Below are 6,684 nucleotides of genomic sequence, written 5' to 3'. Positions count from 1 at the left end.
CCTTACAAGTGTCACCAGAGGTTTTTGTTTGTTTTTTGTTTTTCTGACAGATTCTTGTTCTGTCGCCTGGCTGGACTGCAGCGGTGCGATCTCGGTTCACTGCAACCTCTGACTCCCTCGTTCAAGTAATTTGCCTGCCTCGGCCTCCCGAGTAGCACCTGCCACTATGCCCAGCTATTTTTTGTATTTTTTTTTTTTTGGTAGAGACAGGGTTTCACCATGTTGGCCAGGATGGTCTGGATCTCCTGACCTTGTGGTCGCTCACCTCGGACTCCCAAAGTGCTGGGATTACGGGCGTGAGTCACCATGCCCAGCCTGTCACCAGAGCTTTTAAAGATAAAATGGAATTCAAATGTGAACTTAATACGGTGAGCACTAGAGGGCAGTAGCTGGTTAATAAGTACAGCAGTTAAGAGAAACGCAGGAAATGAGAGAAAAAACTTTTTTTTTCTTCTCCTTCCTCTTCACCTCCTTCCCTTCTGTTCTCCTGATACCCCTCCCCCATTCCCCTGGTTTACACTAAGCTCATAAAGTACGTTAAGAGGAAAGCTGGCCTATTGAAAATACTTTTCTTATATTTTCCAACTTAACAGCTTGACCCAAATCTCCAAGGGGTTTACATAAGCTTTAAGCAGGTTGAATAAATAAAACCTTGAGTCAATTTAATTTAACAAGTATTTATGGAATATCCCCATGTAGGCCAGAATCAGATTAGTAACGAAGTGCCTTGGAATTTTAAAATGTCTCCTCTCTTTATTAACGGATTTAGAGAGTAGAAATAAGGCTTTCTGTGGTGGTTTATAAAGGCATTTTCCTGGCTCTCTTGGAGTTCTCTGTTCACTTTGCCGCAGTCTTTGTTGTGATGGGGAGACCTCATGGGAGCGGTCGGGATGAATGATGCTACAGGCCCAAACTGTGAGTGGCCGGGGGGAGGGATGTAGGAAGTGGGGGGACATCTGGAGTGGAAAGAGCGCTCTTCTCACACAGGTCTGTCTACTTACTGCCCCTAGGACAGAGGGTGCAGCTGCTGTAAGGGCAGTCGGGGTAGAGGAATCCCTTAGGGGAATTCAGCAGTGACTAGCCTGGTCAGACTTTCAGATAAGGTGCATTGAGTTATGAGCCCCCTCCTTTGGTTTGTAGAAACAGAAGGTAGCAGCCTAGAACAGGTGAGAAGATGAGGAAGGTCCTTCTGCTCAAACATATCCTCTCTCCATATTTTACCAACATGATACTGACCTAGGTTAAAAAGCTACTCTTGGTGGTACGCGCCTGTAGTCCCAGCTACTCAGGAGGCTGAAGCAGGGGAATTACTTTGAACCTGGGAGACGGAGGTTGTGGTGAGCCAAGATAACGCCGCTGCACTCCAGCCTGGCGACAGAGCAAGACTCTGTCTTAAAAAAAAAAAAAAAAAAAAGCTACTGGCTGGGTGTGGTGGCTCATGCCTGTAATCCCAGCACTTTGGAAGGCCAACGCAGGTGGACCACGTGAGGTTAGGAGTTCAAGGCCAGCCTGACCAACATGAAGAAACCCTGTCTCTACTAAAAGTACAAAATTATCCGGGCGTGGTGGCGCATGCCTGTAACCCCAGCTACTCCGGAGGCTGAGGCAGGGGAATCACTTGAACCCAGGAGGCAGACATTGTGGTGAGCCGAGATCATGCCATTGCACTCCAGCCTGGGCATCAAGAGCAAAACTTTGTCTCAAAAAAAAAAAAAAGATTAGCCTGGCCAACATGGTGAAACTCCATCTCTACAAAAATACAAAAATCACCCGGGCTTGGTGGTGAGTGCCTGTAATCCCGGCTACTCTAGAGCCTGAGGCAGGAGAGTCGCTTGAGCCTGCGAGGCAGAGGTTGCAGTGAGCTGAGATCGTGCCATTGCGCTCCAGCCTGGGTGACAGAGTGAGACTCCATCTAAAAAAAAAAAATAGCTACTCTTAGGCACAATGCCTCACGTCTGTAATCCCAGCCCTTTGGGAGACTGAGGTGGGAGGATCACTTGAACCCAGGAGGTCAAGGCTGCAGTGAACCATGATCATGCCACTGCACTCAAGCCTGACCAACAGAGCAAGAGCCCATCTCAAGAAAAAAAAAAAGCTGCTCTTAAAAAACCTGAGGACTCCTGGATGAGTACTGCTATGAGCTTGTTTCTCAATTACCCCTGGCCTGAGTGAGGGACGTTCGGAACTCTTTGGCTCCCACACTGTGTTGGGCACTACTGGTCACCTACCCAGCAGCCAGCCCCAGTCCCACCTCTGCCTCATTTGTTACAGGTAGGAGGTTCCAGGTTCAGGGATGAGCCTGTGACCCAGTTTTAGCTGAAAGGAAACCTACTAGGGGCTTCTAGGAGATATTTTCCTGCTTGTAAAGAGAAGGCTGCACAAGGAGAAAAACACTTTTGCCCATGTCCCCTTATTTCATGCTTTGGATGCTGATGATGTGAGAACTTGGTCCTTAGGCTATGGCAGCCTCCCTGCCATGATGAGGGGAGAAGGCACTGCCACACTGAGCGTGGCAGTGGGTACAGGAAGAGTCTGGTCTGGGAAGCCTTGGTTAGTTGACAGGACTAACCCTGGAACTACCAACTTGTAATAATAAATCTCTAATATTTGTACCACTTTTAGTATTCTATGATTTATTACTTATTGACTGCAAACACTTAGAAAGTACTTACGCTATATGCCAGGTTCACTTTTACGTAAACTAACTCATTTCAATCCTACAACAACCTTTTGAAGAATTTTAATCCTTATTTTGCAGATGAGGAAACTGAGGCACAGAGAAGTTTAAAGGCCTTGCTGGAGGTCATTTGCCCAGATAGCCTAGCTCCAGAGTTGCCACTTTTTACATTCTTATAACTGGAATAATACATGGTGTAACCAAAAAGAAGTTTGCAGTAGATTGGAAATGTTCTAGAAAGCTTTTTGTTGTTGTTGTTTGAGACAGAGTCTTGCTTTGTCACCCAGGCTGGAGTGCAGTGGTGCAAACACAGCTTACTGCAGCCTCCACCTCCCGAGCTCAAGTGATCCTCCTTGCTCAGACCCCCTGTAGTTGGGACTACAGGCGTGTGCCAACATGCCCAGCTAATTTTTCTTTTTTCATCAGGAGATTCTTAGGAGAGTTTTATTCATTCATTGATCCAGTATTTATAGGGACTAGAGGGGTCATGCTGTGCTCAGCCCAGAGGCAGCTGCCACACCTGCCAGCAACCCCTACTCAGTCACTGTGTACAGATAAGGGGCCTGCTTAGATCACCTTCAAAGCCATCTGGCAGAGGCCATGGGGCTGTGTTGGGGCCTGGGCTCCAGAGGCAGTGCTGGACCCATTACCCATTGGCATCAGGCCCTCTGGAACACAGGGGCTCCAACTGGTTGTCTTGATCCTGCTGTCCCCCATCCTGAGTGCCTTGCAGAGGGAGGAAGCTGGAGTAGCAGGGAGAGCTGAGTGGTGCAAACGTCCTATAAGCAGCCCTGTCTCTGCTACCCCTAAGAGGAGGGAGACATGGTAATATTGAGGGGCTGGGCAGAGGCTCCTCTGAGCCCCTGGCTCCAGGGACAGAGACCTGGAGCCCAAGTTAGGCCCATAGCTAGGGCCACAACACTGAAGGCAAAGAGCCCCAGAACCTTGCTGTGGAGAGCCCACTGGCTAGAATAGCCCACTAGCAGCCTGGCTAGAATAAGGAAGACAGTTCACAGGGTGCTGAACAGTTCCCACATGTTCCACTCAGGCCATGGGATCCCAGCAGGCTGCTCGCCCAACCCCCACTGGGACACCCCATCCCCAACCCAGCCCAGTCCTGGGCCCCTGTGTTTGGCACTCTCCTAAGAGGGATGAAGAGTAGGCTTGTCTTCCTTACAACAGGGACAGGCTGGTGGCTGGGGCTAGGACAGCAAGGCCCGGTGCCCACCCAGGACCCCAGCTGGGACCCTGTAGTTGTGACCCTGGCATGATACAAGGACCTGGGCCCACCAGGACAGCCGCTAGGAGAGAAAGCACAGTCAGGAAGGAACCTATGGTGGCAAGATGTGTTGGAGCCCAGAAAAATAGATGTCTCTGGTAGGTAAAATGTATATTCTGCTGTCCAGGCAGAAGGGCCAGGTCCTGCTGCTCCACAGCTGACTCTGGAGGAAGCTGCAGTACCCCGCTGTGCCCCAACTCCAGATGCTGCCTCCTGAGCACAATGGGGCTGATCTGCCCTGTGCCAGGCCTCAGGGCACTGTGCAGAGAATCTGTCTTGGTTCCTCCCATTCCCCGGGCCTGGGCTCTCTGGCTGGAACTATTCAGTAGTACTAGGAAAAGGGGAAGTGGAACAGGGAGGGACCCTGGTGCGGGCCACGTGGCAAGAGTGGGCTGCAGTCAGGGCCAGCAGTCCTCCCTGGTGCTTGGCTTTGTAGGAACGAGAGCTTTTCTGCGGGTCAGGCTTCTGCTGCTTGTGGAGCTGGCTGATGCTGACCCCTTGGCACCGCTGCACCTAGATGTTCTGCTCCACTAGGTTGGCAAGCATGCCTTCCTGGGCCAGCATGGAGATGAAGGTACAGATGGACTCATCGTAGTCGTGGGTCCTTCTCTGGTCATCAGTCTTGAGCTTCTTCCTCTTCTCCACCTCTTCTTTGAGGCACGCCTCATAGTTTGCAATCTCAGCCTCCACACACTTCAGCAGTGCCAGCAGCTCTGTGAGTGAGTACTTCTCCCCACCCAGGGCTCTCCAGGCCTCACCAGCCCTGTCTTCTCTCTGCCGTCCGTGGCTTCCACGATTTCCTTCTCCACTGGGCTGCTAGACTGCTGGCTGCCGTGGATCGGTCTGATGGAGGATGAGGAACTCTTCCCACCCTCTGCCAGTGACAGGAAACTCAGCACCCACCCCAGCCAGGTGCAAGAGGCCTGTGCTGATGACAGGACCCAGACTGCAGACAGCACGGCTGTAGCCTATGCAGTCAACATGCAGCAGGCTGTCATCCTCTCCAAAAAGCACCTTGGAGATGTGGGAGGTGACAGGGCTGGAGGCCCGTGTCAGGTTGGCCGAGTGGATGGGCGAGTGCAGTGGTGAGTTGGAAGCACTGCCAATCTCGGAGGCTGTGTCCAAACTCTTATTGCTGGGGGTGGGTGAGGGCTGCAAGTGTGTGGGCACTGCCACTGCTGGACTCCCAGCCCCGCTGCTAGTCTTGATGGACAGAGGAATTGAGAGGTCCTGCTGGGGCTCTTTGAGATTCTCGGCCAAGATGCTAATGGTGTTGAGCTGCAACACTGACAGCTGCCCTTCAGCAGAACGGCTCAGTGCCCCTGGCTTCCCTGTTCCCTTCCACTTATACCTAATGGCAGAGTTGGGGCTCTGCACGTCATCCTCCCAATCATCCTCACAGTCATCCTCGTCATGTGAGTACTGCTGGGGTGGGCGGACTGGAAATCCACTGTGGCCCCCACCTGCTGCCAGGTCTTCCTCCTGCATGGGGGACATGGCATACTTACGATTGTCTAGAAAAGCTGGCAGCAGCTGGACAATGGGAGTGGGGTTGGGGGAAACCCAATCCCACTGAGGCTGCTGCCTGGAGACTTCACCACCATCTTGTGTTTGCTGGGAGAACTGTGGGTTGGGGATTGTGCACATGAAGCAGCCGCCTCCCCTGCACCATCTGTGAGGGTGCCCTCAGAGGCTGCAGGGGCCCTGTTTGCCTTGAGCACCAGCAGGGACTTGTTGCTGGCTGGCTTGGACTCCTCAGGCAGCTGTGACTCTTGAGACCTGTGGGTCTGAATTGGCTCTGGCTGTGTCAGTCTTATCAGCTGCTGCAGAGTCTCTAGTACTGTCTGTGGTTCACCTTCAGCACCCGCAGCCTGGCCTCATATTTGATCCTGTGGTTGGCACCACTGCCATCAGGTTGAAGTGGATGGTGTCGTGGTAGGGCTCCCCTGCCGTGGCAAGGCTGATACGCGCCATGATGACCTTCCAGGCCTTGTCTGTTCACTCCTCATCCTCCCCCCAAGGCCCGTGGTCAATGGGGTAGAACTTCAGCCCATCCAGCTCAAAGAGCCGGCCTGTGCTAGGCACATGGCTGACAAAGTGGAACGGCTCCATGGTCTTCATTGCACTAAGGCCATTCTGCTTCTCAGGGAGGTGGCACGGACTGGGGCCTGGTATGACTATCATGTGCCTTGGCTAACCCTGGGGCATTATCAAGTGCATATCCTTTGCTCTCAGGGCTGAAGCCTTTGGTGAAGCCTTTCATGCGCCTCAGGGAGGGTCCCATGTCCAGGTTGCTGCAGTTCAGGAGCACGCTCAGCAAGGCGTGAGTGGTACAAGAGTTTGGTATCAGCTGGTGGGCAAAGAACATTATTCACGATATCATCATCAATGATGGACGTATCATCCACTAATGTAAAGACCTTTCACGGGGACCGGCGCTCTTTGATCCATTTGAACAGAAGGATAAATCCATACATAGGGCCCCGGCATTTGCTCTGAAGGTCGTAGATCTCCTCTATTTGTACCCCTTTGACGCCAAAATCTTCCACCGGTATGGTGAAGTGGCCCAGGTCACTCTCCAGCTCCAGCTAGCCCTTATTCATCTTCCCGCGGGGCAGCCCCCTCAGCGCCATCTACAGGTCCTCCTGCCTGCTGCCCCCACCAAGAGCCCCCACCACCCCCGGGGACCCTCAGCCCACACACAGCTCTTTTTTCTTTTTTTTTTTTT

General features: G+C 52.3%; 1 pseudogene across 1 annotated transcript; it reads right to left on the bottom strand.

Moving 5' to 3' along the window:
• Positions 1 to 3,099: 3,099 nt before the first annotated feature.
• On the bottom strand, positions 3,100 to 6,559 carry LOC108303931 (annotated as a pseudogene). Its single transcript, XR_005200117.1, has one exon. The product of XR_005200117.1 is annotated as a ubiquitin carboxyl-terminal hydrolase BAP1-like (transcript).
• Between the last annotated feature and the right edge of the window lie 125 nt (positions 6,560 to 6,684).

This window comes from Cebus imitator, unplaced genomic scaffold, assembly GCF_001604975.1.
Source record: "Cebus imitator isolate Cc_AM_T3 unplaced genomic scaffold, Cebus_imitator-1.0 Scaffold2, whole genome shotgun sequence".
Taxonomy (NCBI): Eukaryota; Metazoa; Chordata; class Mammalia; order Primates; family Cebidae; genus Cebus; species Cebus imitator.
The sequence above is the reverse complement of the archived record's forward strand: the minus strand, read 5'-3'. Positions and strand labels throughout refer to the sequence as shown.